The following is a 25,697-nucleotide window of genomic DNA, read 5'->3' as shown; positions in this document are numbered from 1 at the left end:
CCGGAGGAGAGCCATACTGACTTAGTATCGGGTATAACTGTAGAGTTGCGGTCTCCGCAGCAACTCATAACGTTCCCCCTCGTTTTGTATCGATTTGATTGGATTTCATTCCATTTGATGTCCCTGCCGCGCAGGTTTGTTTGTGTTTGGCTGCCTCTTAATACCAGTACGCTCCAATAAAGCTGCCTGATGCCAGATGGCTGATGCCAGTTGCCCTGCCCCATCCTTATCCTTATTCCCTGCCTCATCCCAGTTAATTGGATTTACGTAAATGACCCAACGGATCAGGGGCCGCAGCTGGTACTCGTAAATGAAATGTGGCCCAGAATGAATTCAACCAAATCTGGCTCCCATTGCTGGCGTCCCATCCCCATCCCAAGGGAAGGATTTTCTCTTTCTCTCTGATTGTAACTCTGCAGTAAAGTTTTTTTTCCTTTCATTTCCCTATTGTGGCATTGAGTTCTAGCTGTGTGTGTGAGCTATGGAAAGCCATTTCTCATCCAATTAAATTAATGGAAGTGCACGCAGGGGCATGTGGGACTCTGCACAGATTCTGCTCATAGGAAGGCCGTACGAAGGCCAGTGTACTTTCCTTTCCTATCCTGTTCCATTCACATTCAATGCCTTTGTCAATTATTCAGCTCGGACCAAGTGCCTAAAGACTCAACCAATTAGGCTAAAATGTTTGTTGCCTCTTAAATCAGAGTAAGGGCCTCGAGAAAAGGACAACTTCAGCCCCCGGCTCGAGGGTCCTCAGGGCTGGGAATCTCCACAATACGAGTGCTCGCAGCAACGAAAACACATCAAAATCAATTAACAGGAGTCGACAAAATGCTGACAACAGGCGGCAGGCGGACGCCTTCGGGGGCAATCCCAGACGACTGACAAAGCATCCTGACTACGACGTGACTTGTAAAGCCATTTTGCAATGCTTAAGGGCACGGAAAGGCGATGATTATGCTGTGAACGAGGAGCAAGAGCATAAGCACTGGTGCTGATGATGCTCCCACCCATCATCCTCATCCTGCTCCTCCTCTGATGATGATGATGATGATTATGATGCTCGCTATTGCACGCTTGCCTGGCTGTTCGCTTTTGTTGGCTTCCTGCCAACAATCTGCACTGGCTGTACCTCACGGCGAATGCGCAATGTGTCGGCTGTCGGCTGTCGACTGTCGTCTATCCGGATTAGCTAATGCTCTGTCCCCGTCCCTGTCCTTGCCACACGACTAGCGCGAATTATCTCTGCTTGGCAGCAGTTTTTGTCTCTGAATCCCCATTCATCCCTCGCTCAGATTGAATTCGTCCTGTTGCATGGCAAATGGGCAACAGAAAGGCAGCCTGCGGGCGTATTTCCGTTCCCTTGGGCCAGCCACTAAATGAAAATGGGGAATGGAATCCAAATGAAGCAAATTGCCTGTGCCAGCGATGAATTTTAATGAAGTTTGCCCAACTTTGAGCGAAATGAGGAAAATGCAATTTACGGCCGCGGCACCCCAAATGGGTAAATTACTGATGCACTAGTCGCCTCCCTCTCCCCTTATGGAAATGAGATGAAATTGAACGGAGATGAAATGCACATCCATGCCAAATGTGTACATGTGGCCCCCCCAGCTAATCATCTGGAATATCATATGAATATTATATTACAAATGATATAAATGATACAAACATACAAACATGAGCACAGAGAGGGAGGGAGAGAGAGAGAGAGAGAGGGAGAGGGAGACATACCTGTGTGCCAGGCAGATACTTGTAAATAATTGGTTTCGGAGTTTATTCACTGTTCAGTACTGTTCAGTGCTGTTCTGTTCTGTTTTATTCTTTAGAACCCATTGTTTTTTGCTTGCCGTGCCACACGTGCATCTCGATGAGATAAAAGCATTTTAATGTCTTTCGAAACATTAGCTAACACAAAGAACGAATATCAAGTGCTGGACTACTGGGTACCGTACTTAACATATGCAACATCTCGAGATGCTAGCAGCTTGAGCTTCCATTTGCTCCATTTAGCATCTTTACCATCCTTTATTATATCTTGACGCTTGGGACTTAGCTACCACCCCTTAGTTAATCCAAAAACGGGTGTCACCTGGAGCTTGTGCTGCGATATTCATAGCCAGTGAAACACCCACAAAAGCGGACGTATTGTAAATTCGCACATAATGAGCAGTGTCAAAAGGTTGATCCTGTCATGTATCAATCCATGATTGGTGAGCTGATGTGGCTGGCACTCACAACCAGACCGGACATTTTGCGTTCAGTTGCAAAGTTGGCCCAGAGGAACAAAGATCCGCACGCAGAGCATCTGGCTGGTGTGAAGCACGTTCTGAGGTACTTGGCAGCGACGATGAACTTCAAACAACACTACAAAGGGTGCCGCAAAACACCAGCCACTTACTGGATATGTGGATGCGGATTGGGGCGGCGGTCGAACTAACCGGAAGTCGTATACGGGCTATGTTTATTTTTTAGCAGGTGGCCCAATTTCTTGGCGATCTGAGAAACAACGCGGCGTGGCACTTAGCAGCACGGAGGCAGAATACATGGCACTGTCGGCTGCGTGTAAGGAGTCCATATTCTTACGTCGCTTAATCATCGAAATTGGCTGTGGAGATGAAGCTACCTCAACTACCTTATATGGCGATAATCTGAGCGCACAAGAGCTGGCTAGGAACCCAGTGCATCACTCAAGGATCACCCGTCCGTCTGTCCGTCCCTATTAGCGCTTAGTGCTCAAAGACTATAAGAGCTAGAGCAACGATGTTTTGGATCCAGACTTCTGAGATATGTCACTGCTACAAAAATATTTCAAAACATCGCACCGCCCACTTCCGCCCCCACAAAGGACGAAAATCTGTGGCATCCACAATTTTAAAGATACGAGAAAACCAAAAACGCAGATGTCACTTTGTACGACAGATTGTAGAAGAAGGTCAAGTTAAGTTAAAGTATGCTAGTACAACAGATATGATTGCAGATATCTTGACCAAGAATCTCCCTAAGAGAAAGCATGTCGAATTTACAAAATTGTTAAGTTTAAATTGAGTTAAATTGAATTTGTAAGCATGCACGCATTGAGGAAGGGTGTTGAAGAATGACAATCTCTAGCAATGCACGCATGTATTAACAATTAACAAACATATGAGTATGTAGACGTATGTATGAGTGAGAGACGTAACGAAGCGACGTTCTCTTATCTCCCTTTTTGTTCTCTAATAGTAAATAATAAACGGTACCTGATCTAAAGTTACCAAAAACAGAGTTGATATTCGACGTTGGTGTACAAAATGGCAAAACTCTGCAAATTGGTTAGGACCATCTACATAACATTTCCTTTCATATATATGAAATATTCAGTGATCATTTTGCAAGTTTTTTCATTTATTAAAACCCTTCCCTGGTTTCTTTTGTTGTAAATCAGCGTTTACTGTCGTATCGGGATTATCGGGAGATAAGTATATGGAAATAATGGTTTTTGGCATTGTGGACATTTTGGCAAAAGCCCATATTTTTTTTATACCCGATACTCAAAATGAGTATTGGGGTATATTAGATTTGTGGTAAAAGTGGATGTGTGTAACGTCCAGAAGGAATCGTTTCCGACCCCATAAAGTATATATATTCTTGATCAGCATCAATAGCCGAGTCGATTGAGCCATGTCTGTCTGTCCGTCTGTCCGTCTGTCCGTCCGTCCGTCTGTCCGTCTGTCCGTCCCTATTAGCGGCTAGTGCTCAAAGACTATAAGAGCTAGAGCAACGATGTTTTGGATCCAGACTTCTGTGATATGTCACTGCTACAAAAATATTTCAAAACTTCGCACCGCCCACTTCCGCCCCCACAAAGGACGAAAATCTGTGGCATCCACAATTTTAAAGATACGAGAAAACCAAAAACGCAGAATCGTAGAGAATGACCATATCTTTTAGACTGCAGAATTTGAATAAGATCGTATTATTATTATAGCCAGCATCAAGAAAACAATTTCATTTTTTCTCGCCCTGTCTCTCTCTAACACACACGTAGCATAGCCGGCTTTGCTTAGAGTAAAACATTAGCGCCTAGATCTCAGAGACTATAAAAGCTAGAGCAACCAAATTTGGTATCCACTCTCCTAATATATCGGACCGAGACGAGTTTGTTTCAAAATTTCGCCACACCCCCTTCCGCCCCCGCAAAGGATGAAAATCTGGGGATATTCACAAATCTCTATTAAGGCTAGAGTAACCAAATTTGGTATCCGCACTCCTGTTAGATCTCACTTTAAAACGTATACCTCAAAATTTCGCCCCACCCCCTTCCACCCCCACAAAGGACGAAAATCTGTTGCATCCACAATATTGAGGATACGAGAAAACTAAAAACGCAGAATCATATATAATGATCATATATATCAGATTGCTGAATCTGGATCAGATCAGATCATTTTTATAGCCAAAAGGAACAAATCAATTTGAACTGGCTACGCAGCCCCCGACGTCACGCTCAGACTGATTTTCTGGCTCTCTCGTACGCACTCTTTGTCGTGTCGTTCAATATTAGCGGCGTCTGCCGGAGGAGAGGCATACTGACTTAGTATCGGGTATAACTGTAGAGTTGCGGTGTCCGCTGCAACTCACAACGTTCCCCCTCGTTGAAATTGTATAACCGCAGAAATTCTGTTCCCGTTGTAATATTACTAATATCAGAGAGAGGGCATCGGGCGTTGGGCCGGGCGGCGCTCACCAGGGTCGCTGCACACCCCGACTTCAGCAGGGTAAAAACTCCTGTTGCTGAGGTCGAGGTGATCCGCGGGTCCGGTGAGGAGGAGGAAAGGAAGAGAACGCATACCGCTTCTCACTCCAGCTGGGTAAAACCCTGTTGCCAGAGTCAGAGCGGGAGCGTAGGGGCCAAGAATGGTTAGAAAAGAAGGAAGGGGGGCGCACCCGCCGAAACGCGTACCACTTCTCACTCCAGTAGGGTAAAACCCTGTTGCCAGAGTCAGAGCGGGAGCGTAGAACCGAAAACAGTCAGGAAAACGGAAGGGGAGAGGTGACCGCAGTCGGTGGTCCGACCGGGGAAAGCAAATGGAAGCAGTAGCATTCTTAGTCATATGATCGAAGTTTTATTGGCCTGGTTTCGCTCGCACTCCCTTCTACTCCTACCACTACCTTGGCCATCGGCCAGCTCACCCGCGGATCCGGCGTCTGTGTTCCTGCAGCTCGTCCATTCTTCTCCTCTTCTTGGGCGCCCGGCCGTTCAACACTTTTTCTTGCTTTTCAGGTCACTCCGCGGCGTTCCGTCTTCGCTCGCTTCCGAAAATCGACTCTCGCTCTCGCCACGGTCGCTCGACGCTCTCACCACGCCTGGCGCTCGTTTTCGGGCCAACGGGACTTTCGCTTTGTTCTCTTTGCGGCTATTCTGTGTGAGCTGGCCGTTTGGCGGGATTTTGGCTATGCAAAAATTAACAAGCTTATTTACTAACATAGAAGATGATTTTGACTGATACAAATCTCGCTCCATTGCGATGTCTTATACTTTCAGGTTGTCTTCTTAATCAATTAACTCTTGTTACTATGTGAGGCTCCCAGTATGGGTCCTCACACCCTCTACTTGCTTCGGGGGGCCCGTGAGCGAATGGTTACTTTGCTCGTCTTGCTGATGTGGACCTGGAAGAAGGTGTTGTCCGCCTCTGCCAAGAATCGGACATCTTTACGCCGCGGGTTGACGAGTTGTGCCAGCAGCCGGGCCTTCAGGGTGTCTGGCAGCCGGCCGTCGGGCGTACGTACTCTCCAATCCGCCTCTCCAGTCACCCAACGAACAGCTGGGGTGGGGGTCGACGTTTCTGGTATCTCCGGACGGCCGCCTTCGGGATGTAGGATGGCATCCAGATCGCTGGCGTCTGGTAGCTCTGTGTCTTCGGTGGCGATGTCTTCGGGACGCAGGGTGGCGTCAACGTCGCCGACGGCCGGTGGTCCTGCATCTTCGGGGGCGATGTCTTCGGGATGCGAGATGGCGTCAAGGTCGCTGACGGCCGGTGGTCCTGCATCTTCGGGGGCGATGTCTAACCCGTCTATCCGTTCGAGAAGGTTGGGCATATCAAGGGCCTCGAAGAGTGCCAGAAGCGGTGGCTCTTCCCCTTTTTCGAACTCCGTCGGCTCGAATTGCTGGTGGTATCCGCGTGCGGTGGCACCTGGCAGCCCGTCAGGAATAGTGATGGCCTCTGCCCCCTCGTCGGGGCTCGGACCCGGAGCGGTGAAGTCGGCTGCTTCTCCTACGGTGGCGTGTCCAGGGCCCTGCGCGTGCTCTTCGACGACCTGGTCGGGGTTGACTCGGCTGGTGCCCTGAGCGTGGGTGAACGTGGCTTTGACGACGTTGCCAGGGCTTGGGTCCCGGGCGTTGGCGGCCACGTCTCCCGTAGTATTGACGTGATCGGGGTCTGAATCGTGCACCTCGGGGATCTGGTCCATGCGTGGCCAGCTTACGACGACGCCGCGTAGATTTTCCCATCTGAGGACCTCTGGGTGGACTTGGCATTCTCGTGGAGTGGGGCGAAGAATCAGTTCCTCTCCCAGTCGACTGGGGGCTCGGACTTGGCTTTTGTCGTGGTTCTCCGTCGGCGGGGGTCTCTAGCATTCGATGAGCTGTGAATAGGAATAGACTTGTTGACTACAGGCAAGAAATACTTTGATACCCTATGAGTGCGGCGGAGTGGTTATAGACTTAATGTGAATCTCCAAAATGTCGGCCTTGGCTGGTCCCTTCGGTACAATCGCTGTTGCGGTTTGCCCTTGATGGAACAGCCACGCCCGCTTCTTCGTAGGATATCCGGGTCCCTGAAGCGGATGTGTCCAGGAGAAGCAGCCACGCACGCCTCGTTCGGTGCGTCGTTCCTCGCAAGATATCCGGGTTCCTGAAGTGGATGTGTCCAGGAGGAGCAGCCACGCACGTCTCATTCGGTGCGTCATTCCTCGCAAGATATCCGGGTTCCTGAAGCGGATGTGTCCAGGAGGAGCAGCAACGCACGCCTCGTTCGGTGCGTCGTTCCTCGCAAGATATCCGGGTTCCTGATTGGTTTCGTCTCTGTGTATCCGGTGGGTCAGCATCGTTGTGGCGATTTGAGTAGATCCGCGTTGTAATCAAGATTGTTGTATATTGGTTCGGTCCGGGTCGCCTGCACTGTCCGTCCTGCTCTGGTCGGTCTTTTCGTCATCTTCGTCGATGGTCGGGTAGAATGCCTTCAGGTCTTTCAAACTGGCTGATCGCTGCTTACGTCCGTTTAGAATCTGTAATCGACGAGATTTCGTCGATTTATTGCGCCAGCATCGTTTTAATTGTTCTGTTCGCGCGTTCTGTTGGATTTTGTTGGGGAGTGTACGGGGCAGTGTGCTGAAGTTCCATCCATAGTCTTTTGCAGAATCATTTGAACGATCGGCTGGTAAACTGTGCCCCATTGTCGCAAACGAAGGTACGAGGGGTACCAAAGCGGCTGAGGATTCTTTCTCGGAACGATCTTTCCAGGTGTGGCGTAGTTGCCTTGCGTAGAGGCACCAGTTCGACCCACTTACTAAATGCGTCGAAGCAGACAAGGAGGACGGTGTTTCCATGTTTGGAGCGAGGCAACGGCCCAACAAAGTCGGCGCATAGCACGCTGAAGGGTTCGTAAACTTGTCTGGTGAACATTTTCCCCGCCGGTTTGAACTGGCTCACCTTGTATTTTTGGCACACTACGCATTGGCGAACGTATCTGGCGACTTCTCGGAACAGGCCCGGCCAGTAGTACTTTTGGGCGACTCGCGTGCTTGTTTTTCGGATTCCTAGATGTCCGGCCGTCGGGTGGTCATGGCATTCTCCGGCAGACGCAGCTAATATTAAACGACACGACAAAGAGTGCGTGCGAGAGAGATAGAAAATCAGTCTGAGCGTGTCGTCGGGCGCTGCGTAGCCACTGCAAATAGATTTGTTCCTTTTGGCTATAAAAATGATCCGATCTGATCCAGATTCAGCAATCTGATAGATATGGTTATTATGTATGATTCTGCGTTTTTAGTTTTCTCGTATCCTCAATATTATGGATGCAACAGATTTTCGTTCTTTGTGGGGGCGGAATGGGGTGTGGCGAAATTTTGAGATATACATTTTATAGTGAGAGCTAACAGGAGTGCGGATACCAAATTTGGTTACTCTATCGTTAATAGTCTCTGAGATTTGTGAATATCCCCGGATTTTCGTCCTTTGCGTGGGTCTCGGTCGTCTCGGTCCGATATATTAGGAGTGTGGATACCAAATTTGGTTGCTCTAGCTTTTATAGTCTCTGAGATCTAGGCGCTAATGTTTTACTCTAAGCAAAGCCGCCTATGCTACGTGTGTGTTAAAAAAATGAAATTGTTTTCTTGATGCTGGCTATAATAATAATACGATCCAATTCAGATTCTGCAGTCTAAAAGATATGGTCATTCTCTACGATTCTGCGTTTTTGGTTTTCTCATATCTTTAAAATTGTGGATGCCACAGATTTTCGTCTTTTGTGGGGCGGAAGTGGGCGGGGCGAAGTTTTGAAATATTTTTGTAGCAGTGACATATCACAGAAGTCTGGATCCAAAACATCGTTGCTCTAGCTCTTATAGTCTTTGAGCACTAGGCGCTAATAGGGACGGACAGACGGACAGACAGACAGGGCTCAATCGACTCGGCTATTGATGCTGATCAAGAATATATACATATGTATACTTTATGGGGTCGGAAACGATTTCTTCTGGACGTGACACACATCTATTTTCACCACAAATCTAATATACCCCAATACTCATTTTGAGTATCGGGTATAAAAAGTGCAATAAAAAAAGAAATGTCCTCTTTATGAATAGTAGCAAAGACTATACAATACCAAGATGTCGCATGAGCGACCAAAAAGCTGTTCTATGGTGGGTCCTAACATTAGGACCCAAAAGGCACGAGGGAGCGCGCGGGGTTTCAATTCGCTTTTCGCCTGTACTTCGTCTCTACCGCGACCCCGCTGCCCATCGGTTTCGTCTGTTCGGCAATGCCTTCACCGTCGAAGCGGTGGTCGCGGATCGCCGATGTCATTGGAGCGGCACAGTGGGACCTTTGGCCGGCTCAGCTTGCTAAATTAGTTAGTTAGTCAATAAATATTTGCACACTGAAAACATGTTAAACTTTGAGTGCTTATATCTCTATTAGATTAATTCTCTATTAGATGCGTACATTAAATTTATATAAAGCACTCATACAATTTTTTGACTATTTCGGCTGAGTCCCCACTGTGCCGCGCCAAAGACATCAGCGACCACGCTGCCCTACGGTTTCGGCACGCAGAAACTGACATGCTTTCAGTGCGCTTGTGTGTGAAGCTAAAAGCCGCGGCATATACGCGTATATGCTGCGGGCGAAACCGGTTTATGGCCGTGCCGACCTAGGACATACACACATATACACAACTACAAGCATCCCTGCAGTACGGGTCATTAATGACTCAGCTGCTGACACGTCGATGACCGCGTCACTACCCCCGATGACATACATAGTTGATGACCGGCCATACGCTGAGCTGATGACATTAACATGGAGATGTCCTAGGGCATAATCGATGACATTGTCATAGAGCATTGCCGAAAAATCATGCACTTAATAAGCGATGATTTTTACCTAAAAATCATGCATTTTATAAGTGATGATTTTTTGGCTTAAATCATCGCTTATTAAATGCATGATTTCTGGCTTAAATCATCGCTTATTAAATGCATGATTTTTGCCTAAATATCATGCACATAATAAGCGATGATTTTTACCTAAAAATCATGCAATTTTATAGTGATGATTTTTCCCGAAAAATCATGCACTTAATAAGTGATGATTTTTCACGAAAAACCATGCATTTAATATAAAAAGTAATACATTGTAATTGTTTATTTTTCCAATTATTTTTTTTTATTATTATTCATTATTGTCTACTTTTAATTTTTTTTCCCTTGAGGTCTTCTGAAAATGACTATTCTTAATGTTGTGAATAGCCTTCCGAATCACTTTGTCTGCTGGCTCTTTGGGTATTTTCATCTTCACCGCCGCTGAAATAATATGAATAAATTAATTAATTAGTTATTATGTTATTTATAAAATGAATTACTCTTTATTTGCAATTATTAAATAAGGAAAACAAACTTTGAAAATTGAAATTATCGCAATCTGTAAATAAATAAATTTAAAAAACGAGGAAGTATAAGCTAAAAATAAGTTTTAATAATATACTATAGTGGACTACTAAATGTGGCTCTATTCATACAAATTTGTGATAATATAATATTTCTCTAACAAGTGAATTATATTGGACTATAGAGATACTGAACTTTTAGCACATAATGAAATCATAATGAAATGCAGAAAAGTAGAAATCTAAAACTGAATAAAATTATCCAAAAACTGCGGCAAAAACGACTTAACGAAATAATCAGAAATCTAATAGATCAATGTACATATGTACAAATTAAGTTGTCCGTATGTCCAAGTAGCCTTAGCTGCTTGATGCGTGGTCCTCGTGCGGGTTCCGTGGTATAGAATCCTTTATGAAGATTATGTTGGAGAGATAACTGTCTCTCTTATCACTGGCCTTGTGGTACAGTGGTATAGAATTAATAATTCAAAGTGTTTACGGCTGGTTGCCGGAGCAAGGTTTATTAACAAGCGTTAGCTTTCGTTATAAGAACAGAACTAAAACTAGGAGCCACCAGCAAGCTGGGGCATCCGCTGAATCAAAAGTATTTAACTGCCAAAGAATGCAAAGCTACAAAATATACATACATATGTACTTAGAGCTACAAAGCTACAGTCGGTAAGCCGACTTGGCATAAGCGATAATGCTGATCTTGCGGCATGTGCAAGATATCAGATTACCGCCGGTTGACCGTCACATTCAGGGCGCTGAACTGAAGTTCGCTGATTTGGCATCTTGAGTGCAACTGTTGGCTAACATTTGCGGTTGTTTATGTTACACAACAATGTGCGAGGGGCACTCGTTAGCTTACATATGTATGTATTTAATTTAATGTATTTTTATACCCGATACTCAAAAAACCAAAAGGAACAAATCAATTTGCAGTGGCTACGCTGCGCCCGAAGACACGTTCAGACATATTTTCTGTCTCTCTCGCAGGCATTATTTTTCATTCAATGCCAACGCAAAAATTATTTGTGAGAAATACGACTTTTTAAAGCAACGAAATCATCTTTTTTTCACTGTCCACATTTAGTTGTACGCTACTGTATATACATATGTACAATTACTATTAATTTGGTTCAATTGTATAAAAAGAATTTGTTCGATTTTAAAAACGGTTGTTTGTTTCAACAAAAACAACAATGTTCACTGTAGGTCAGCGGTGGACTGTTCATTTGCTCCAACAACAAAAACAAAACACGCGCAAAAAAAAATGTACATGCTCGAGCCAAGCCGCACAAATAAGGGTTACTTTTTGTTGCTTTTCTTTTGTTGTTTGTTTTGCTGCTGGACTGCTCAAAAATTGCAATTTCGTGCCCACCGCAGATTATAACAATTTAATTCGCTAATACGGATTTATATTCTATTTCTTTATTCTTCTTTTACTCCCGAGCATAAGAGAAGAATAAAGAAATATAATGTGAATGCAGCGAAACATTAATATAATTTGAACACCGTTTTTTCATAAATTTAACTTTTTATACAATTGAGATTTTTTTTATTTAACACGCGCACAACACATATTATTAATTAATTAAAAACTGCACTTACCTGATAATAATAATAATCACAGATTAATAATCACTTATTAAAACTCCAGATTAATAATCACTTATTAAAACTCCGTCTGACGATTGCAATTAGCAAAGAACAAAGCAAAAGAGTTCTGTCGACGCATGATGCAATTATACAAGGTGGTCTCGTCGGCAAAAGTTAGTCCCTTAACGTATGCTAGCAATAAGTGCGAGTGAAGGGCACATAGTATAGTGAGTGTGAGTGAGACGGTATATGTTGATGTTGATTAACCCTTAACAGGCCCGTGGGTTTTAAAATTTTAAAATAAAATGATTTTACTGATATATTAATATTTAAATTTTATGCAGCCATTAATAATTTTTCTTCAACATTTTTAGTTATATTAAAATGTTCTTTTACATAATATATAAAGATTACTTCTAATTCTGTGGTATTTTTTTTATATGCTTTTTATAATTTTGTTGTTGTCGGGACATAAGGGCTAAGAATATATCAAAAAATTCGTCCGTGCTGCGTAGCCAGTGCAAATTGATTTGTTCCTTTTGGCTATAAAAATGATCTGATCTGATCCAGATTCAGCAATCTGATATATATGATCATTATCTATGATTCTGCGTTTTTAGTTTTCTCGTATCCTCAATATTGTGGATGCAACAGATTTTCGTCCTTTGTGGGCGGAAGGGCGGAAGGGGGTGGGGCGAAATTTTGAGATATACGTTTTATAGTGAGATCTAACAGGAGTGCGGATACCAAATTTGGTTACTCTAGCCTTAATAGGCTCTGAGATTTGTGAATATCCCCAGATTTTCATCCTTTGCGGGGGCGGAAGGGGGTGTGGCGAAATTTTGAAACAAACTCGTCTCGGTCCGATATATTAGGAGTGTGGATACCAAATTTGGTTGCTCTAGCTTTTGTAGTCTCTGAGATCTAGGCGCTAATGTTTTACTCTAAGCAAAGCCGCCTATGCTACGTGTGTGTTAGAGAGAGACAGGGCGAGAAAAAATGAAATTGTTTTCTTGATGCTGGCTATAATAATTATACGATCTGGTTCAGATTTTGCACTCTAGAAGATATAGTCATCTTCTACGATTCTGCGTTTTTAGTTTTCTCGTATCGTCGAAATTGTGGATGCCACAGATTTTCGCCCTTTGTGGGGGCGGAAGTGGGCGGGGCAAAGTTTTGAAATATTCTTGTAGCAGTGACATATCACAGAAGTCTGGCTCCAAAACATCGTTGCTCTCGCTCTTATAGTCTTTGAGCACTAGGCGCTGAAGGGGACGGACAGACGGACGGACGGACAGACGGACAGACGGACAGACAGACATGGCTCAATCGACTCGGCTATTGATGCTGATCAAGAATATATATACTTTATGGGGTCGGAAACGATTCCTTTTGGACGTTACACACATCCACTTTTACCACAAATCTAATATACCCCAATACTCATTTTGAGTATCGGGTATAACAAAGGGTTCGATTTGGCTGGCGTCAACGCCTCGATGACATTGTAGATGACATTCGACATCGCTCAATGCTGGTACTGCAGGGATATTTCTGGGTTGGCTCGAGCTCGTGCTGACCGAGGTATTGACGAAGCCGAGTAGCACTTCGGAGGCGAAGGTAGCGTAAAAGAGAATTGAAGTACTAGCCCCGCGCGCCCGTACCATGAAGCGTCAAACGAAAATTGAAAAAGCATTTGTTCCTCATGCGACATCTTGGTATTGTATAGTCTTTGATAGTAGTTATTGTTGAAGAATGACCATCTCTAGCAATGCACGCATGTATTGACAGACATATGAGTATGTAGACGTATGTATGAGTGAGAGACGTAATTACGTCGTTAACGTTCGTTAACGAAGCGACGTTCTCTTATTTCCCTTTTTGTTCTCCCTTTCGTTCGGTCTCTATCTGCCTGCGAGCAGAGCATTTAATAATTAGTCACAAATAAACCGTACACATGAATGGTTGCGTTTTTACTTTTCGGTACAAGAACTTCCCTTGCAACGGCAGCGAAATTCTGTCCAACAGGTTATGGGCCCAGGTTCGGATTTTGTAAATTAAAAGTAAAGTGATTGTTTTAGTTACGAACTATTAACATCGGTGTGACTCAGAGACTAAACGATAATCAGCAATGAGCGGGATGTATCAAATAGACAAATTAGAGGAAATTATGACTCCTGGTGTATTCAAATGCGGTCTGTGTTGGTGCACGCTGAATTGTGGAGTGTGGCATCTGGTGACCTGCTACCAACGAATGTTCCCGAAGGTGTGAATTGGCAGGCCAAGGATGAAAAGGCGCTGGCCATGATCACATTGAGTGTGAAAACTTCACAGTTGGGATACATTAAAAATTGCAGTAAGTCGTCCGAAGCATGGAACAAATTAAAGAGTGTTCATCAACCAAGTGGACCTGTACGAAAGGTTCAACTGTACAAGAAATTGCTAAGCAAGCGCATGGACCAAAGGCAAAGCATTTCAAGCTATGTACATTAATGAGTTCGTGGATATTCTTGATGGCCTTGGGTCAGTAGGAATCGAGCTAAATGATGAACTGCGCTCAATTGTTTTGTTGTCAAGCCTTCCAGAACAATTCGAAAATTTCGTTGTCGCCATAGAGACGCGTGACAGTCTGCCGACTTTCGATGTTCTATGCGTAAAACTGAAGGAGAAGGCGAACGAAAGGTATAGAGAGAAACAATACAATGATATGTTTCAAGTGTGGTGAGCGCGGGCATATGAAGGCTCAGTGTAAGAAGGAGAGCGCAAATGTGGAAAGGGCAGCAAGAGTGGAGAACAAGCAGTGCAGTCTATTAAATGCGTTGGACGCAGATAATTTGAAAAAGAGTATGTGGTGTTTGGATAGTGGTGCCACAAGCCACATGTGTTGTGAGAAACAGTTATTCACAAAGTTCGAGAAACACACAGAAATGATTGGTCTGGCTGACTCCGGTTTCCTAAAAGTTGAAGGAAAAGGGGAAGTAGAGCTGAAGACAGAGATATGCACGCTGCTGGTAAAGAATGTTCTCTATGTGCCCGAAATGAATGGAAATTATTTCTCGGTGAGCAGCGCTGTACAGAATAAATGTTTCGTCACTTTTGGACAAGAATATGCACGAGTTATCCAAAATGGCGAATGCATTGTAAAGGCGAACAGAGTTGGAAACTTGTACATATGTATATGTTTCGAGGAAAACAAAACAACTGTTTTGCGGCGGTTAAGGCTGATGGTGCCTTGAACATCAGCAGTATGAAAGATTTGATCAGCAAAGGAATGGTGCGCGGCATTGAAAATATGGTTTTCCCGGCGAATATGAATTGCAAAAGGTGTATGGTCAGCAAGATTCATGCGCAACCATTTCCTGTTGCAACCACCAGTAGAGCTCAAGATATATTGGAACTAGTTCATGCAGATGTTTGCGGGCCCTTTGGCACACAGTCGCTTGCTGGATCAAAGTATTTTCTAACCTTCATCGACGACAAATCAAGGCGTATATTTGTGTATTTCCTGCGGACAAAGGATGAAGTCTTCCAGAAGTTCGTCGAGTTCAAAACACTGGTTGAACGGCAAAGGGGAAAAAGTCTCAAATGTATCCGGAGCGACAATGGCGGTGAATTTGTCAACAAATCGTTTGATGAATTTCTGAAAACTAATGGGAGGGCAAACCGCACTCTGGTGGAAATGTCAAGATGTACGCTGGTCCAGTCAGGATTAGGCGAATCCTTGTGGGCTGAGGCAGTCAACGCAGCTGTGTATGTACGGAATCGATCACCGACCAAGGCGCTGACCAGTATGACGCCTATGGAAGCGTGGACTGGTAAGAAACCTTTTGTTGGTCATCTAAAGGTTTTTGGCTCCGTTGCAGTAGCTTTGGACAAGGGTCCAAGGAAGAGTAAACTTCAACCAAAAGGCAAAGAATATCGCATGATTGGATATTCAGTAGCGGCTAAGGGCTATCGACTGTATGACCCTGTGTCTCATCAGGTGATTGAGAGGCGAGATGTTCTCTTTGACGAGATCCAAGACGACAAGGATACAGTCACATTTGAACTTCCGAAGGCAGAAGTTAGCATGCAGTCAGGCGGCGATACTGATGACATTGACAGCAGCGGTGGAGACAGCAGCGGTGGAGACAGCAGCCATGGTGCAAGCGTTGACGGGGAGAATCCCAGTAGCAGCGGTACTGATGGGTACGAGAGCGCAACAGAAAAGGTTGAGTCAGATGAGTCAGCTCCTCGCGTTGGACCTGGCAGACCAAGGCTGATTCGGACCGGCAAACCTGGCCGTCCGAGAAAGGAGTACAACATTCTTGGTGCTCTGGTTGCCAGCGACGTAAAGATTCCAGTATCCTACGAGGAGGCGTTGATCAGTATTCATGCATCACATTGGTCCGAAGCGATGCAACGCGAATATGAGGCATTAATGGCAAACGAGACATGGCAGTTGGCAGACTTACCGGCAGGACAACGAGCAGTTGGATGCAAATGGGTATATAGCCTGAAACGCGACAAAGATGGTCAAATCGAACGATTCAAGGCGCGGCTGGTGCCAGCAGTACGGCATAAACTATGCGGAAACATTTTCTCCAGTCTGCAGACTGGAGAGTGTGCGATTTATTCTTGCGCTAGCAGCAGAATTGAAATTATATGTCAACCAAATGGATGTATGTACGGCATACCTCAACAGTGACCTGAGCGATACGGTGTACATGAAGCAACCACAAGGGTACATTGATCGAGCTTATCCAGCGAAGGCTATCCTGCTTAAAAAGGCAATATATGGATTGAAGCAGTCAGGAAGGGAATGGAATTCGAAGCTGAATGGCGTCCTGACTAATCTGGGTTTTGTTTCCTGTGACAACGAGCCGTGTCTCTACCAGCAGAGAGGGAAAGGTAACTTATCGTTAATCTTGGTATATGTTGACGATTTACTTATAGCATGCCAGTCCAAAGAGGACATGCTCGGTATCAAATCGGCTATTTCAAATGCGTTCGAATGTATCGACAAAGGTGTTCCAGAGCTGTTTTTAAGCATGGAGGTGCACCGTGAAGGTGAGCTTGGGCCTATCACCATAGGCCACTCGCAATACATCAAGGAACTATTGCAAGCTCACGACATGGACAAATGTAGACCAGTGGCTACTCCGTTGGATGCGGGGTTCCAGGTGGATTGTACTAATGAGCAGTGTCAAAAGGTTGATCCTGTCATGTATCAATCCATGATTGGTGAGCTGATGTGGCTGGCACTCACAACCAGACCGGACATTTTGCATTCAGTTGCAAAGTTGGCCCAGAGGAACAAAGATCCGCACGCAGAGCATCTGGCTGGTGTGAAGCACGTTCTGAGGTACTTGGCAGCGACGATGAACTTCAAACAACACTACAAAGGGTGCCACCAGCCACTTACTGGATATGTGGATGCGGATTGGGGCGGCGGTCGAACTAACCGGAAGTCGTATACGGGCTATGTTTATTTTTTAGCAGGTGGCCCAATTTCTTGGCGATCTGAGAAACAACGCAGCGTGGCACTTAGCAGCACGGAGGCAGAATACATGGCACTGTCGGCTGCGTGTAAGGAGTCCATATTCTTACGTCGCTTAATCATCGAAATTGGCTGTGGAGATGAAGCTACCTCAACTACCTTATATGGCGATAATCTGAGCGCACAAGAGCTGGCTAGGAACCCAGTGCATCACTCAAGGATCACCCGTCCGTCTGTCCGTCCCTATTAGCGCCTAGTGCTCAATGACTATAAGAGCTAGAGCAACGATGTTTTGGATCCAGACTTCTGAGATATGTCACTGCTACAAAAATATTTCAAAACTTCGCACCGCCCACTTCCGCCCCCACAAAGGACGAAAATCTGTGGCATCCCCAATTTTTTAAGATACGAAAAAACCAAAAACGCAGAATCGTAGCGAATGACCATATCTTTTAGACTGCAGAATTTGAATAAGATCGTATTATTATTATAGACAGCAGCAAGAAAACAATTTCATTTTTTCTCGCCCTGTCTCTCTCTAACACACACGTAGCATAGCCGGCTTTGCTTAGAGTAAAACATTAGCGCCTAGATCTCAGAGACTATAAAAGCTAGAGCAACCAAATTTGGTATCCACACTCCTAATATATCGGACCGAGACGAGTTTGTTTCAAAATTTCGCCACACCCCTTCCGCCCCCGCAAAGGATGAAAATCTGCGGATATTCACAAATCTCAGAGACTATTAAGGCTAGAGTAACCAAATTTGGTATCCGCACTCCTGTTAGATCTCACTTTAAAACGTATACCTCAAATTTTCGCCCCACCCCCTTCCACCCACACAAAGGACGAAAATCTGTTGCATCCACAATATTGAGGATACGAGAAAACTAAAAACGCAGAATCATAGATAATGATCATATATATCAGATTGCTGAATCTGGATCAGATCAGATCATTTTTATAGCCAAAAGGAACAAATCAATTTGAACTGGCTACGCAGCCCCCGACGTCACGCTCAGACTGATTTTCTGGCTCTCTCGTACGCACTCTTTGTCGTGTCGTTCAATATTAGCGGCGTCTGCCGGAGGAGAGGCATACTGACTTAATATCGGGTATAACTGTAGAGTTGCGGTGTCCGCTGCAACTCACAACGTTCCCCCTCGTTGAAATTGTATAACCGCAGAAATTCTGTTCCCGTTGTAATATTACTAATATCAGAGAGAGGGCATCGGGCGTTGGGCCGGGCGGCGCTCACCAGGGTCGCTGCACACCCCGACTTCAGCAGGGTAAAAACTCCTGTTGCTGAGGTCGAGGTGATCCGCGGGTCCGGTGAGGAGGAGGAAAGGAAGAGAACGCATACCGCTTCTCACTCCAGCTGGGTAAAACCCTGTTGCCAGAGTCAGAGCGGGAGCGTAGGGGCCAAGAATGGTTAGAAAAGAAGGAAGGGGGGCGCACCCGCCGAAACGCGTACCACTTCTCACTCCAGCAGGGTAAAACCCTGTTGCCAGAGTCAGAGCGGGAGCGTAGAACCGAAAACAGTCAGGAAAACGGAAGGGGAGAGGTGACCGCAGTCGGTGGTCCGACCGGGGAAAGCAAATGGAAGCAGTATCATTCTTAGTCATATGATCGAAGTTTTATTGGCCTGGTTTCCCTCGCACTCCCTTCTACTTCTACCACTACCTTGGCCATCGGCCAGCTCACCCGCGGATCCGGCGTCTGTGTTCCTGCAGCTCGTCCATTTTTTCTCCTCTTCTTGGGCGCCCGGCCGTTCAACACTTTTTCTTGCTTTTCTAGTCACTCCGCGGCGTTCCGTCTTCGCTCGCTTCCGAAAATCGACTCTCGCTCTCGCCACGGTCGCTCGACGCTCTCACCACGCCTGGCGCTCGTTTTCGGGCCAACGGGACTTTCTCGAAAGAGATCTGCGCTGTTGCCGGCTGAGCGTGGCTCTCTCACTTCGCTGTTCTCTTTGCGGCTATTCTGTGTGAGCTGGCCGTTTGGCGGGATTTCGGCTATGCAAAAATTAACAAGCTTATTTACTAACATAGAAGATGATTTTGACTGATACAAATCTCGCTCCATTGCGATGTCTTATACTTTCAGGTTGTCTTCTTAATCAATTAACTCTTGTTACTATGTGAGGCTCCCAGTATGGGTCCTCACACCCTCTCCTTGCTTCGGGTGGCCCGTGAGCGAATGGTTACTTTGCTCGTCTTGCTGATGTGGACCTGGAAGAAGGTGTTGTCCGCCTCTGCCAAGAATCGGACATCTTTACGCCGCGGGTTGACGAGTTGTGCCAGCAGCCGGGCCTTCAGGGTGTCTGGCAGCCGGCCGTCGGGCGTACGTACTCGATGTCTTCGGGACGCAGGATGGCGTCAACGTCGCCGACGGCCGGTGGTCCTGCATCTTCGGGGGCGATGTCTTCGGGACGCGAGATGGCGCCAAGGTCGCTGACGGCCGGTGGTCCTGCATCTTCGGGGGCGATGTCTAACCCGTCTATCCGTTCGAGAAGGTTGGGCATATCAAGGGCCTTGAAGAGTGCCGGAAGCGGTGGCTCTTCCCAGCGGAGCACCCCTTTTTCGAACTCCGTCGGCTCGAATTGCTGGTGGTATCCGCGTGCGGTGGCACCTGGCAGCCCGTCAGGAATAGTGATCGCCTCTGCCCCCTCGTCGGGGCTCGGACCCGGAGCGGTGAAGTCGGCTGCTTCTCCTACGGTGGCGTGTCCAGGGCCCTGCGCGTGCTCTTCGACGACCTGGTCGGGGTTGACTCCGACGACGCCGCGTAGATTTTCCCAGCTGAGGACCTCTGGGTGGACTTGGCATTCTCGTGGAGTGGGGCGAAGAATCAGTTCCTCTCCCAGTCGACTGGGGGCTCGGACTTGGCTTTTGTCGTGGTTCTCCGTCGGCGGGGGTCTCTAGCATTCGATGAGCTGTGAATAGGAATAGACTTGTTGACTACAGGCAAGAAATACTTTGATACCCTATGAGTGCGGCGGAGTGGTTATAGACTTAATGTGAATCTCCAAAATGTCGGCCTTGGCTGGTCCCTTCGGTACAATCGCTGTTGCGGTTTGCCCTTGATGGAACAGCCACGCCCGCTTCTTCGTAGGATATCCGGGTCCCTGAAGCGGATGTGTCCAGGAGAAGCAGCCACGCACGCCTCGTTCGGTGCGTCGTTCCTCGCAAGATATCCGGGTTCCTGAAGTGGATGTGTCCAGGAGGAGCAGCCACGCACGCCTCATTCGGTGCGTCATTCCTCGCAAGATATCCGGGTTCCTGAAGCGGATGTGTCCAGGAGGAGCAGCAACGCACGCCTCGTTCGGTGCGTCGTTCCTCGCAAGATATCCGGGTTCCTGATTGGTTTCGTCTCTGTGTATCCGGTGGGTCAGCATCGTTGTGGCGATTTGAGTAGATCCGCGTTGTAATCAAGATTGTTGTATATTGGTTCGGTCCGGGTCGCCTGCACTGTCCGTCCTGCTCTGGTCGGTCTTTTCGTCATCTTCGTCGATGGTCGGGTAGAATGCCTTCAGGTCTTTCAAACTGGCTGATCGCTGCTTACGTCCGTTTAGAATCTGTAATCGGACGAGATTCGGAGAGAGAAACTTGGTCACCCGGTATGGTCCCTCGAATTTCGAGGCCAACTTGGAGGCGAAGCCTTCGGATGCTTTGGACAGAGTGTGGCGACGTAGCATCACTTGGGATCCGATAGCCGGTTTCCATTCCCTACGGCGGAGGTTTTAATGTCGTTTTTGCTCCTCTGATGCTTTGTCGCAGTTTGTTTTTACGATTTCGAACACCTCTCTCATCTGTCGGGCTCTGGTCTCCGGGTCGGCGATGCTGGTTCCCGTTCCTGGCGTAACCTCATCATACAAGGCGCCTGGCAGTCTTGGCTCGCGCCCTTGGATCAAAAACGCGGGGCTGAATCGCGTTGAATCGGACACGCTAGAGTTAATCGCGAGCGTGATTTCTGGCAAGAGCTCATCCCAAGTGTTCTGTTTTTCGTCGATTTATTGCGCCAGCATCGTTTTAATTGTTCTGTTCGCGCGTTCTGTTGGATTTTGTTGGGGAGTGTACGGGGCAGTGTGCTGAAGTTCCATCCATAGTCTTTTGCAGAATCCTTTGAACGATCGGCTGGTAAACTGTGCCCCATTGTCGCAAACGAAGGTACGAGGGGTACCAAAGCGGCTGAGGATTCTTTCTCGGAACGATCTTTCCAGGTGTGGCGTAGTTGCCTTGCGTAGAGGCACCAGTTCGACCCACTTACTAAATGCGTCGAAGAAGACAAGGAGGACGGTGTTTCCATGTTTGGAGCGAGGCAACGGCCCAACAAAGTCGGCGCATAGCACGCTGAAGGGTTCGTAAACTTGTCTGGTGAACATTTTCCCCGCCGGTTTGAACTGGCTCACCTTGTATTTTTGGCACACTACGCATTGGCGAACGTATCTGGCGACTTCTCGGAACAGGCCTGGCCAGTAGTACTTTTGGGCGACTCGCGTGCTTGTTTTTCGGATTCCTAGATGTCCGGCCGTCGGGTGGTCATGGCATTCTCCGGCAGACGCAGCTAATATTAAACGACACGACAAAGAGTGCGTGCGAGAGAGATAGAAAATCAGTCTGAGCGTGACGTCGGGCGCTGCGTAGCCACTGCAAATAGATTTGTTCCTTTTGGCTATAAAAATGATCCGATCTGATCCAGATTCAGCAATCTGATAGATATGGTTATTATGTATGATTCTGCGTTTTTAGTTTTCTCGTATCCTCAATATTATGGATGCAACAGATTTTCGTTCTTTGTGGGGGCGGAATGGGGTGTGGCGAAATTTTGAGATATACATTTTATAGTGAGAGCTAACAGGAGTGCGGATACCAAATTTGGTTACTCTATCGTTAATAGTCTCTGAGATTTGTGAATCTCCCCGGATTTTCGTCCTTTGCGTGGGTCTCGGTCGTCTCGGTCCGATATATTAGGTGTGTGGATACCAAAGTTGGTTGGGCTAGCTTTTATAGTCTCTGAGATCTAGGCGCTAATGTTTTACTCTAAGCAAAGCCGCCTATGCTACCTGTGTGTTAGAGAGAGACAGGGCGAGAAAAAATGAAATTGTTTTCTTGATGCTGGCTATAATAATAATACGATCCAATTCAGATTCTGCAGTCTAAAAGATATGGTCATTCTCTACGATTCTGCGTTTTTGGTTTTCTCATATCTTTAAAATTGTGGATGCCACAGATTTTCGTCTTTTGTGGGGGCGGAAGTGGGCGGGGCGAAGTTTTGAAATATTTTTGTAGCAGTGACATATCACAGAAGTCTGGATCCAAAACATCGTTGCTCTAGCTCTTATAGTCTTTGAGCACTAGGCGCTAATAGGGACGGACAGACGGACAGACAGACAGGGCTTAATCGACTCGGCTATTGATGCTGATCAAGAATTTTTACATATGTATACTTTATGGGGTCGGAAACGATTCCTTCTGGACGTGACACACATCTATTTTCACCACAAATCTAATCTACCTCAATACTCATTTTGAGTATCGGGTATAAAAAGTGCAATAAAAAAAGAAATGTCCTCTCTATGAATAGTAGCAAAGACTATACAATACCAAGATGTCGCATGAGCGACCAAAAAGCTGTTCTATGGTGGGTCCTAACATTAGGACCCAAAAGGCACGAGGGAGGGCGCGGGGTTTCAATTCGCTTTTCGCCTGTACTTCGTCTCTACCGCGACCCCGCTGCCCATCGGTTTCGTCTGTTCGGCAATGCCTTCACCGTCGAAGCGGTGGTCGCGGATCGCCGATGTCATTGGAGCGGCACAGTGGGACCTTTGGCCGTCTCAGCTTGCTAAATTAGTTAGTTAGTCAATAAATATTTGCACACTGAAAACATGTTAAACTTTGAGTGCTTATATCTCTATTAGATTAATTCTCTATTAGATGCGTACATTAAATTTATATAAAGCACTCATACAATTTTTTGACTATTTCGGCTGAGTCCCCACTGTGCCGCGCCAAAGACATCAGCGACCACGCTGCCCTACGGTTTCGGCACGCAGAAACTGACATGCTTTCAGTGCGCTTGTGTGTGAAGCTAAAAGCCGCGGCATATACGCGTATATGCTGCGGGCGAAACCGGTTTATGGCCGTGCCGACCTAGGACATACACACATATACACAACTACAAGCATCCCTGCAGTACGGGTCATTAATGACTCAGCTGCTGACACGTCGATGACCGCGTCACTACCCCCGATGACATAGTTGATGACCGGCCATACGCTGAGCTGATGACATTAACATGGAGATGTCCTAGGGCATAATCGATGACATTGTCATCGAGCATTGCCGAAAAATCATGCACTTAATAAGCGATGATTTTTACCTAAAAATCATGCATTTTATAAGTGATGATTTTTTGGCTTAAATCATCGCTTATTAAATGCGTGATTATTGGCTTAAATCATCGCTTATTAAATGCATGATTTTTGCCTAAATATCATGCACATAATAAGCGATGATTTTTACCTAAAAATCATGCATTTTATAAGTGATGATTTTTCCCGAAAAATCATGCACTTAATAAGTGATGATTTTTCACGAAAAACCATGCATTTAATATAAAAAGTAATACATTGTAATTGTTTATTTTTCCAATTATTTTTTTTTATTATTATTCATTATTGTCTACTTTTAATTTTTTTTCCCTTGAGGTCTTCTGAAAATGACTATTCTTAATGTTGTGAATAGCCTTCCGAATCACTTTGTCTGCTGGCTCGTCGGGTATTTTCATCTTCACCGCCGCTGAAATAATATGAATAAATTAATTAATTAGTTATTATGTTATTTATAAAATGAATTACTCTTTATTTGCAATTATTAAATAAGGAAAACAAACTTTGAAAATTGAAATTATCGCAATCTGTAAATAAATAAATTTAAAAAACGAGGAAGTATAAGCTAAAAATAAGTTTTAATAATATACTATAGTGGACTACTAAATGTGGCTCTATTCATACAAATTTGTGATAATATAATATTTCTCTAACAAGTGAATTATATTGGACTATAGAGAAACTGAACTTTTAGCACATAATGAAATCATAATGAAATGCAGAAAAGCAGAAATCTAAAACTGAATAAAATTATCCAAAAACTGCGGCAAAAACGACTTAACGAAATAATCAGAAATTTAATAGATCAATGTACATATGTACAAATTAAGTTGTCCGTATGTCCAAGTAGCCTTAGCTGCTTGATGCGTGGTCCTCGTGCGGGTTCTTGTGCTTGTTTTTCGGATTCCTAGATGTCCGGCCGTCGGGTGGTCATGGCATTCTTTTAGTACGCGTCGTCTATGGTCTGCAGCGACGCAGAGTTTCCATGGGGTGGAGTCTTCCTCTTCGGGCACGGTGTGCAGTCGCCGATACAGTTGTCCACTCTCGCTTCGGTAGTCTTCGTATTTGCCCGGCTGCTGCCTGATTCTCGCCAACATTTTCTTGATCCACTTGCACTGTGACTCTTCTTCCAGAGCTTGATGTAGTAACTCCAATGGTTGGCGGGAAAGTGCATCTGCTACCACGTTTTGCTTCCCTCGGCGATAGTGGATATCGAATTGATACTGCTGCAGCTCTAAAGCCCAACGTGCTATCCGTCCAGTGGGGTTGTCGATCGAGTTGATCCATTTCAGGGCGAGATGGTCCGTGATCACGTCGAATCGGAATCCTTCCAAGTAACAGCGCAGCTTACGGATTGCCCACACTATTGCCAAGCATTCCTTCTCAGTAACGGAGTAGTTCTCCTCGGCTTTGGACAAGCGTCGACTCGCGTAGGCTATTACTCGTTCCTCGTCCCTTATCTTTTGCGTAAGAACGGCTCCTAATCCTTGTTCGCTAGCGTCGGTTTGCAATGAGAATTTTTCATGAAAATCAGGGCGGCGAGAACCGGCGCTTCAGTTAACCTGATCTTCAACACCTCGAAGGCTTTTTCCTGTTCTTCCGACCATTTCCATTGCCGATCTTTCCTCAACAACGCAGTCATGGGTTCTACTATTTCGGAAAAGTTGGGTACAAATCGCCGGTACCAGGAGGCCATACCGATGCATCGGCGAAGTTCCTTGACACCTGCAGGGGGTTTCAGGTTGCGCACTGCGGCGATCTTGTCAGGATCCGTGTGTATGCCGTTCCCGCTGATGACGTGCCCTAAATATTTCAGTCTGCGTTTGAAGAAGCTGCATTTGTCCTGGTTGAGTCGAAGATTAGCCTTGCGCAGCCGCTGTAGAACTGTCCCGAGATGCCGCATGTGGGCCTCCACTGTGTGCCCGATAACGATAATATCGTCAAGATAGGCGAATGCGTGTGGTTAGATGTCAGGGCCAATCACGCTATCCAGTGCTCGCTGGAAGGTCGCGCCGGCGGAGTGAAGGCCAAAAGGCATCACTTTCCAGTGAAACAATCCGCGGCCCGGCACGGTGAACGCCGTG

General features: G+C 45.9%; 1 protein-coding gene and 1 long non-coding RNA gene across 2 annotated transcripts in view; one reads left to right on the top strand and one right to left on the bottom strand.

The window, feature by feature from the left end:
• Window positions 1-25,697, top strand: part of LOC117190948 (dopamine N-acetyltransferase-like) — a 72,183-nt gene that overhangs the window by 5,643 nt on the left and 40,843 nt on the right. The window lies entirely within an intron of this gene.
• Window positions 9,970-11,908, bottom strand: LOC117190951. Its single transcript, XR_004473894.1, has 2 exons — window positions 11,763-11,908; window positions 9,970-10,065 (listed from the first exon to the last, which is right to left on the bottom strand). It is a non-coding gene; the product is annotated as an uncharacterized LOC117190951 (long non-coding RNA).

The sequence above is a fragment of the Drosophila miranda genome (assembly GCF_003369915.1).
Source record: "Drosophila miranda strain MSH22 chromosome Y unlocalized genomic scaffold, D.miranda_PacBio2.1 Contig_Y1_pilon, whole genome shotgun sequence".
NCBI lineage: Eukaryota > Metazoa > Arthropoda > Insecta > Diptera > Drosophilidae > Drosophila > Drosophila miranda.
Note: the sequence above shows the minus strand (reverse complement) of the source record. Positions and strands in the feature narration are given on the sequence as shown.